Source organism: Chenopodium quinoa, unplaced genomic scaffold, assembly GCF_001683475.1.
Source record: "Chenopodium quinoa cultivar QQ74 unplaced genomic scaffold, ASM168347v1, whole genome shotgun sequence".
NCBI lineage: Eukaryota > Viridiplantae > Streptophyta > Magnoliopsida > Caryophyllales > Amaranthaceae > Chenopodium > Chenopodium quinoa.
The window spans coordinates 3,069,646-3,079,853 of NW_018742951.1; positions in this window are offsets into that span (position 1 = coordinate 3,069,646).

Here is a 10,208-nt window from a genome sequence, read left to right on the forward strand (position 1 = left end):
ACTTGACTAAGAAAGCAATAAAACTAAACTAAGAACACCAAAGAAAATAAAATGAGAAGGGAAAGAAAGAGTACCTATATATGTATAAGAAATCCCCCAAGCTAAATCAAACAATGTCCTCATTAGCTTAAAGGGAAGCTAGTAATCCAAGTGACTACCCCTCATCATCAAACTCGTAGCCACCACCATCCCAAGCATTGCAATGCATCACCTTGGTACAATTTTGAGCAAGAAAGAAACAAAGTGTTAGTAAGAAAAGAAGCAAAAAAGAGTCAGGTTCACTATTTTTCTCATAACTTTTTTTATACAAATTATAATGCAGTGATTCTAGTTGCATTGAAAAGTAGACTTGAATATCTTTCCAACGATAGTTCACACAAAAAAATTCATTCAAAAACGCAAAAGTTATGGCTTTTTGATGTTGCCCAGTTTTGCTGTCACGGTCTTGCGCCCGACTGGGCGAGCTTAGCCTGACTGGTCCCGTCTCTAAGGTACGATCAGGTGGTTTCTTGCTACTTGTTGCACGAGATTCCTTTTTGGCCTAAATTTTCTTCGTATTTTTGCTTGATTTAGCCAATCACCCGATCGGGTAGGACTTTCACTACGGGCTCGAATTCCGTAATTTGCTTCACTTTCTCCACTTATTCATCTTCAAACCCAAGCCTTGCACAATTTAGATCTCTTTCTATAGCATCCAATTCATCTTTCCATGTATTAGTTTTTTCTGCGAAAGATGCAACACAAATTACCGCCTCCAAAGGATCTTTCACGAGAGCTTGGGGCTCATTAGAAAATAATTTTATATCGACCACAACAATACTAAAGCACTTTTCCTTTAACATGGGACTTTTAGGGACATTATTTAGATTAAAAGTAACATTATCATCCCCTACCGATAGTGTAAGTTTACCACTATTCACATCTATTATTGCCCCTGCAGTATGAAGGAACAGTCTACCCAAAATAATCGGAATTTGCAAATCTTCATCCATATCAAGAACAACAAAATCAACAGGTATATAAAATTTACCTAATCTAACAGGAACATCCTCTAAAACACCTAAAGAGTATTTAACAGAGCGGTCGGCCATTTGTAGCGTAATATTGGTAGCTTTTAATTTAACCATATTTAATTTAGAGCTCACAGATAATGGCATAACACTTACATTAGCACCCAAATCACATAAAGCTTTATCAATCATCAGATTACCAATATAACAAGGAATAGAAAAACTACCTGAATCTTTTAGTTTAGGTGGAGATTTATTCTGTAATATAGCACTACATTGTACAGTAAAAGAAACTGTCTCTACCTCACTAAAGATCTTTTTCTAGTCAAAATTTCTTTCATAAATTTAGAATATGCAGGAACTTGAGTAACTAATTTTGTGAAAGGAACTGTTACCTGCAAGTTTTTGACAACCTCCAAAAACATACCAAACTGCTTATCTAACTTGCTCTTAAGATGTCTATTTGGGATGGAAGTTTGATAGCAGATTTCTACACATCTTCGATCTTATCTTAAGTTGTACCTTACAATTTATCATCAGAAGAGTTAGTTTTACCCTGGGGCCCTGCAAGGGCTAGTAACAACAATATTTGGTATAACATAATCAGGATTAGCAATATTTGTAATGATAGGTTCATCATCTTTGGGCATAGAGGGTCCATCATCTTTTAAATAATTTCTCAGAGTATTTGCATTCACGTGATCTGTAGATTGTACTGGTTGTGCTAGCAGGGCTCCTTGCTGGAGGGTTTGCAGAGTAGAGGATATATGCGCAATTTTATTATCTATAATTTTATTATGAGCTAGCATTGAATCAATTTGCGCATCCCTACTTTGCATTTGCTTCTGCATATTGGCTAACATAATTTTGATTTCTGATAAGCCAGATGTAGATGGAGGAGTGTGGAGGTTGGTAGTACCTCTACTGTGGTTGTTGTACCTGTGGTGGGAGGTTAAGCACATTCATACTATTGTACGACATATTTTGGTTATTTTTCAACCTTGCGTTGTAGGTGTTAGAGTATGGACTAATTTGCTTATAAGTCTGAAAAGCATTAATCTTCTCAAGTGAACTCCTACATTCCTATGGCCAATGACCCACAAGACCACAATTTTCACAAAATATTGCAGGGCTAATACCAACAGCAGAAACATTAGCTACGGAAGCAGGAATAGCATTACTAATATTATCTGATTTCTGACAAATAGAGGTTAATTAAGTTTGCACAAAGGATACGGAATTGACATTATGTTTCCCTTTGTTTGCAAAACCTCTAGGATTCCCATATTGGGAATTATGAATTGCCATCTCTTCAATAATTGTTCCGGCGACATCCTCTTGAAGATTCATAAACCTTCCGTTAGCTGCAGAGTCTATGATTGATCTTGAAGAATTTCCAAGCCCATTGTAGAAGGCTTGGATTATCTGCCACTGTGCTATCCCATGATGGGGGCATTCTCTATGCAAATCCTTAAATCTTTCCTAAGCTTCATATAAAGTTTCATTCGCTTCTTGGGAAAAATTTAAGATCGAACTCCTCAACAAAGCTGTCCTCTTTACAGGGTAATATTTATTATAGAAATTCACAGCAAGAGAATTCTAGTCAGTAATACCAAGGGAAGTCTTATTCAATCCATTATACCATAATTTAGCTTTACCAGATAAAGAAAAAGGAAAAAGAATCTCCCTGATTTTATCCTGTGTAAACCCAGCTTGTCTGATGGTGTTCCAATATTGACAAAAATCTAAATATGAAGATTTGGGCCTTCATTATTAGCTCCGCTAAATTACTTCATTTCGATCATAGTGATAAACTGGGGTTTAATCTCGAATTGTACTCCTTCGAGATTTGGTGGAGGAGCAAGGTGTGGAAAATATGTCAGTGATGGCTACGAATAATCGCTAAGCTTGCAAGGTGGTGGTGATGGTGGCGGATTCGCCATCTCTGATTCTGGTTGTGAATAAACTTATGTGTCGCTAGAATCATATGGGGGTTCCAAAGGTGTATTACCCTCTGAAGTGGCTCGTACTTGTCTGAAAAGATTCTTTTGTCTATGAAAAAAACGTTCGATTTCAGGATTGAATGGAATGTATCCTGATCTAGAACTCCTGGGCATAAACACAGAACTAAACAAACAAATACGAGAAACTGTCCCAAAGAACTTGTGTTCTCAGAGAAGAAATAAAATAATCTAGACTACAAATATAATCAGAAATAAAAATAAAACTGTTTCCCCGCTAACGGCGCAAAATTTTTATCAGCATACATTCATCAAATTAATCCCAAGCATATTTAATCTACATTAGTTGATTATTAATGCACAAATAAATCTATTATTGGTGATCGCTTGAATTAAAATCATATTAGCCTAAATCAAATTATTAATTATCTTATTAATCGTGATTGATGAGTCTATTTAATATATATTTTTATTCCCCGTCCCACGGTCTTATTTGTGCTTATTTGAGCTATGTGGGGCTATTTTTATTACTAATATACATTTTCTAGTGTTTTTGTAGAGTTGGTATTATTTTGTAGAAATTTGTAGATTTATGACAATTCCCGAGCTTATTGAACCACTATGAAGATATTAGAGTTTGGATCGTATATTATGACCGAGTTAACGGAATTTAGTTCGGTAATTAAGGGTTCGATTTATGAATAGGTCCAAATTAATATGTCGGGCCAAGTAATGAATAAGTTACACTAGTAGAAAAAAGTAAATGGGAAGCCCAAAATGAGGAGCAGTTAAAAATCCGTTTCAAAATCCCTACAAAAACCCACCTAAAAAAAAACATCAGATCTCAAATGGCAAGCGGTTTGGGTTGAACTGCTCCCAAAAATGTAATGGGAAACTATCCAAACCGCTGCCAATTTAAAAAAAAAAAAAAAAAAAAAAAAAAAAAAAAAAAAAAAAAAACAAGTGGGATCTTAAAAATAAAACCCTTCCCCGGTTTTAATTCCCCGCTTCATCTCTTTCATTGTTTCACTCCTCCTTTTCATTTTGCACTCCCCTTTCACTCTCAAACGTCGGAACTCTACCACCACCACCATTGTTTTTACTGTTGCTGCTTCACTTAACCTCCACCACCACTACCAAGTCGCTGCTTCACACATCCCACCACCACCGCACCTAACATTGCTACTACTATTGCTGCTGCTGCATTGGAAATTGCCACGGCGTGACCACCGCAGCCACCACCGCCGCCTCCACCACTCGGCCACACCACAGGCACGTGTTGCTGCTGTTATGTAGTCCCTGCCGCCCCTCTCACCTCGCATTCTCTCGATCCCTTGCTGCAGCTACTTCACAAGGCACCACCACCACACCTCTCCCTCTCACCCCGCATTCCTTCTCTTTCTCACTCTCAAATTAGGGTGAGTTCATGCTGAATTTTACTTCGTTTTCTATATGTTCTTAACAATTTCCCCAAACTTTAAAGTTAGGGTTTCAAATTTATTTAACCTAATTTTATCTTAATTATTTTATTAATTATTTGTTTCCATAATGTTAATTGTTACTTTAATTGTTTAAATGTTATATGTTGTTTGAATTTTAGTAGCCTTAAAGTGATTTTTTGAATAGAATAGTTATTTGTTAACTAGTTAGTTTGTTAAATTTGGTTAGTAAAATATAATGTAGTGGGATTTTTGGCAATTTTAATGAATTAAATGGATAATTTAAATATTGGTAATGCATTATATGAATGAATGAATGGATTGTTAAGTAAGATTAGTTTTCTTGTACTTAGTCTAATTAGCATTATATGAATGAATGAACTTGTGTATTGTTAAGCCTCAAATAAATGCAAATTATTGAATTCTTGCATCATCATTTTCCTAGATACCCGTTCGAGTCTTTCTCATTAGGAGAAAGTCTTGAATAGTCCCCAGTTGGTACTATTCTTGGACATTTAATCTCACTTAGGTAGTGAATGTATGTCTCTTTTTCGATTTTAAGGAATATCTTGGCATATAAAATTTTCACCATGTTCTCTGGTGCATATGTAGGTAAGTAATTACCTGCATTGTGTACTTGGAGAACTGGGGGGAAATGCTACTGGATTTTCCTTAAAATTGAAAAGTTAACATACATTCACTAGTGAGATTACAACGTTCAAAGATGGGTTAGGTTAGAGTGATAAGGACCTTTTGGGAGCATTTATTTTTACACTATATGAATGATATATATGTTATGTACTTGGATTGACATAATATATGTTACATTTAGACATTATCAGTGATGTGTTGGTATGTTTAAAGGCAATTTAAAATGTCAATGGATCATGGTTGGATGTATGGTAGATGTGATACATTGGAATTCTTTAATGAGGTTCAAGAGTTTTGCAAGAGTGCTTCAAAATGTCAGCTCCGAATGGGTGTAAATTAACTTTATTGTCCATGTGTCAATTGTAATAATGTCACAATGGTAGGTAGTGTTGATACCATCAGGGATCATGTGGTATGTCGTGGGTTTAGGCCTCAATATCATGTGTGGGTTTGGCACGGAGTAAAGGGATCGTATAGAGAGAATGTTGGTGGGAATGATATGCATGATAAAAGTGTCGAGATTCGTGTAGAAGAGGAATATGGGAATGATGATGGTGGGGATGAGGATGAGGAGGGGGATGAGATCGAGGATGGTGGTGGTGATCACTTAGATGAGATGATGCATGATGTTGAAGGTGAATTTGGTGACCGGGATCTGATGTATTTGAGTCATTATCAGAGGCTGCCAAAAAGCCTTTATATCCTGGGTCCAAAAATTACACCAAACTCTCAACCATGTTAACACTTTTTAACATTAAGTCAGAGCATAGCTGGAGCTACACTAGTTTTACTTCTTTGTTGACTGCGTTATGTGACATGTTGTCAGATGGGAATGAACTTCCTAATTCCTACTATTATGCAAAGAAACTCATGGGTCCATTTAGTTTGGAGTATAAGAAGATACATGCATGTCCTAATGATTGTGTTCTTTATCAAAATGAATATGAAGAGTGGGAGGAGTGTCCACGTTGTGGTAAGTCGTGTTACAAGCGAAAGAGCTACAATGTTGGTATGAAGGGACCTCTTGCCAAGGTGTTTTGGTTTCTTCCCATTATTCCAAGGTTGGAGCGTATATTATTCTAAGAACTTGAGATGGCATGCAAAGGGAAGAAAGAAAAACGGTTTGCTGAAGCATCCGGCTGACTATCCAGAATGGAAGAACATTGATATGAAGTTTAGGGCATTTGATGATGAAGTCAGAAATTTAAGGCTTAGATTGTTCACGGATGGTGTGAATCCATTTGGCACTCTTAGTACCCAGCATAGCACATGGCTGGTACTTTTAGTGATCTACAACTTGCCTCCGTGGTTGTGCATGAAACAGAAATACGTAATACTTTCACTTCTGATAACGGGGCCAAGGCAACATGGAAACGACATAGATGTTTACCTTAAGCCCCTTGTTGATGATTTGAGAAAGATGTGGAACAAAGGAGTTTCCGTTTTTGATGCCCATAAGAACGAGATGTCCTATTGCGTGCAGCCCTTATAGGACCATTAATGATTTTCCCGCATATGGAAACCTATCCAGGTACAAGAACAAAGAGCATAAAGCATGTCTCATTTGTATCGATGACACACCAAATGTGCACCTTAATCACTGTTTCAAAGATGTGTACGTGAGGACTTGAAGGTTGCTTAGGCGCGATCACCCATATCGTAGGCAGAAAAGGGCCTTCAATGGGGAAGTGGAAGAGGGGGCTACGCCTAGGCCATTGAGTGGAAGGGTGGTTTATGCTCGAGTGAAGGGTATACCAACTATTTTTTGTAAAACAGCGAAACCTGTAGACCTAACTGCTCTCTTTAAAAAGGAATCAATCTTTCAGAAGCTTGATTGCTGGAAAGAACATGATGTTAGACATTGTCTCGATGTGATGCATATAGAGAAGAATGTTTGTGATGCAATTGTTGGGACCCTTATGAACATTCAAATCAAAACAAAGGATGGAAAGGGTACACGATTAGATTTGGAAGTCTTGGGGGTTCGTCCGGAATTGTGGGTTCAACAAAAGGTAGGGAAGACAAAGGTAAAGGAAAAGGGAAATGAAGACTGTGGCAAACAACGTAAGGAGAAGTGCAAGGGAAAGGCCACAGGTGTATCAAAGAAAAAAGATGATGGAAAAGGAAAGAATGAAAAGGTTTATTTACCTCCAGCTTGCTACACATTGTCAAAGGAAGAAAAACGAAAGTTTTGTGTTTGTTTGTATGACATTAAGGTTCCATCTGGGTTCTCGTCAAACATGAAAAGATTCGTTTCCTTAACTGGAGAATTGAAGTTGACAAGTATGAAATCCCATGATTGTCACATGATGATGCAAGTATTCCTACCGATTGCAATTTATGGTATTTTACTGATGTGAGGGAAGCTATTACAAGCCTTTGTTTGTTTTTCAATACTATATGCAGCAAAGCTCTTAATCCTTTTACACTTGATGCTCTCCAGGCGAATGCTGTTGTAACTTTGTGCAAATTTGAGATGTATTTCTCGCCATCATTTTTTGACATTATGGTGCATTTGATTCTTCATTTGGTTCGTGAGATTAAGTTGTGCGGTCTAGTCTTTATGAGGTGGTGTTATCCTTTTGAAAGACACATGAGTACATTGCAAGATAAATTTAGAAATCCAGCCCATCTAGAAAGTAGTATGATTCAAGGGACTGTGGCTGAGGAGATTGGTAATTTCGTGGCAGAGTATACTGCCATTGCTGAACCTATTGGGCTTCCCACTTCCCGACATGAAGGGAGACTCGATGGTTATGGCACAATCGGGTCGAAACGGATCTCACCTATTCGAGATCAGTTCTTGCATGCTCACCTATTTGTGCTTCACCATGTTGCGAAGGTTCACTCATATTTAGAAGAGCACATGGATAGTTTGCGTGTCGAATTTCCATCAAAAGGGGAAAGGGCACTAATGCAGTTGCACAATAAGATGTTTGTGACGTGGTTCCATGATCGAGTGATGCATCAATTGGATGAGAGTGTCTCTGATACAATAAAGTGGCTAGCTTATGGTCCAAAGGAAGATGTTCATTCATTTGAGGGATATGACATAAATGGGTATACATTCTGAACTGAGAGTCAGGATCAGAAATCCTCATCGACTAAAAATAGTGGTGTCACTCTTGTGGCTTCATCAAGAGAGCTTGCAAGTACGAAGGATAAAGCACCAGTTGACACACAGTTATCCTACTACGGACGAATTCAGGAAATATGGGAACTGGATTACCATGTTCATGGTAAGTCTGTTCAACTGTAAATGGGTAGATAATAATAAGCGCAACGTCAGACATGACGACTTCACTCTTGTAGAACTTGGTCATTTGCGCGATAGTTTGGAACCATTCATCCTTGCATCTCAAGCTAAGCAAGTGTTCTATGTAACTGACCCAGCCGATCCAAAATGATCCATCGTCCTTGCTGGCAAAAGAAGAATTTTAGGGGTTGGAGATGTTGAAGAAGAGGAAGAATATGATGCATTTGATGATTCGCCTCCTTTCACTGCTCCCAGACTTGATGTAGCAAATGACGTAGGCAATGATGCAAATTATATTCGATCAGACCACAATGAGGAAATACTCGAATGAGGTACTATTATTTATGCATCATAATAACAATCCTATTGTTAGAAGGAATCGATGTATATTTGTGATGATAATAAAGAAGTTAGGTAAGTTAGAAGCTAGTTTATGCCATTTTAACTTCTTTTGATCCTACAACCTTGTTTTTTCATAAAATCAATGACTTTAAAACATTTTCAACTTATAAACATGTTATATATACCAAATATGAGTTGTTAGATGGATTAGATATGAACTAGTAATGAAAATAAAGAAGTTGAGTAAGTTAGAACCTCATTTTTGCCATTTTAAACTTCTTTCGTTCCTACAATCTTGTTTTTGCATGAAATCAATTACTTTTAAGCAGTTTAAACTTAGACACATGTTATATATACCCAATGTGAGTTGTAAGATAGATTAGATGTGAACTAGTGATGAAAATAAAGAAGTTGGGTACGTTAGAACCTCATTTATGCAATTTTGAACTTCTTTCGCTCCTACAATCTTTTTTTTGCATGAAATCAATTACTTTTAAGCATTTTCAGCCGATAAAAATGTTATATATAAAAAAAATATGAGTTGTTAGACGGATTAGATATGAACTAGTAATGAAAATAAAGAAGTTGAGTAAGTTAGAACCTCATTTTTGCCATTTTGAACTTCTTTCGTTCCGACAATCTTGTTTTTGCATGAAATCAATTACTTTTAAGCATTTTAAACTTAGACACATGTTATATATATCCAATATGAGTAGTAAGATGGATTAGATGTGAACTAGTGATGAAAATAAAGAAGTTGGGTACGTTAGAACCTCATTTATATCATTTTGAACTTCTTTTGTTCCTACAATCTTGTTTTTGCATGAAATCAATGACTTTTAAGCATTTTCAAATTATAAACATGTTATATATACCAAATATGAGTTGTTAGATGGATTAGATGTGAACTAGTAATGAAAATAAAGAAGTTGGGTAAGTTAGAACCTCTTTTATGCCATTTTGAACTTCTTTTGTTCCAACAATCTTGTTTTTGCATGAAATCAATGGCTTTGAAGCATTTTCAACTTATAAACATGTTATGTATACCAAATATGAGTTGTTACATGGATTAGATGTGAAATAGGATTGAAAATAAAGAAGTTGGGTAAATTAGAACCTCATTTATGCCATTTTGAACTTGTTTCGTTCCTACAATCTTGTTTTTGCATGAAATCAATGACATTTTAGCATTTTCAACTTATAAACATGTTATATATACCAATTCAAATATGAGTTGTTAGATGGATTAGATGGGAACTAGCATTGAAAGTAAAGAAGTTGGGTAAGTTAGAAGCTCATTTATGCCATTTTAAACTTCTTTCGATCCTACAATCTTGTTTTTGCATGAAATCAATGACTATTAAGCATTTTCAACTTTTAAGCGTGAAATACACTAAATATGAGTTGTTTAGAGGATTAAATGTGAATTTGTTATGAAAATATAGAAGTTGGGTAAGTGTTTGGCTATTTTGGTGCAACACCTTTGATTGTCTTTAGTGATGACTAATTATTTGCTTTACTTGTGATGGTAGGTGTGTATATATCATGG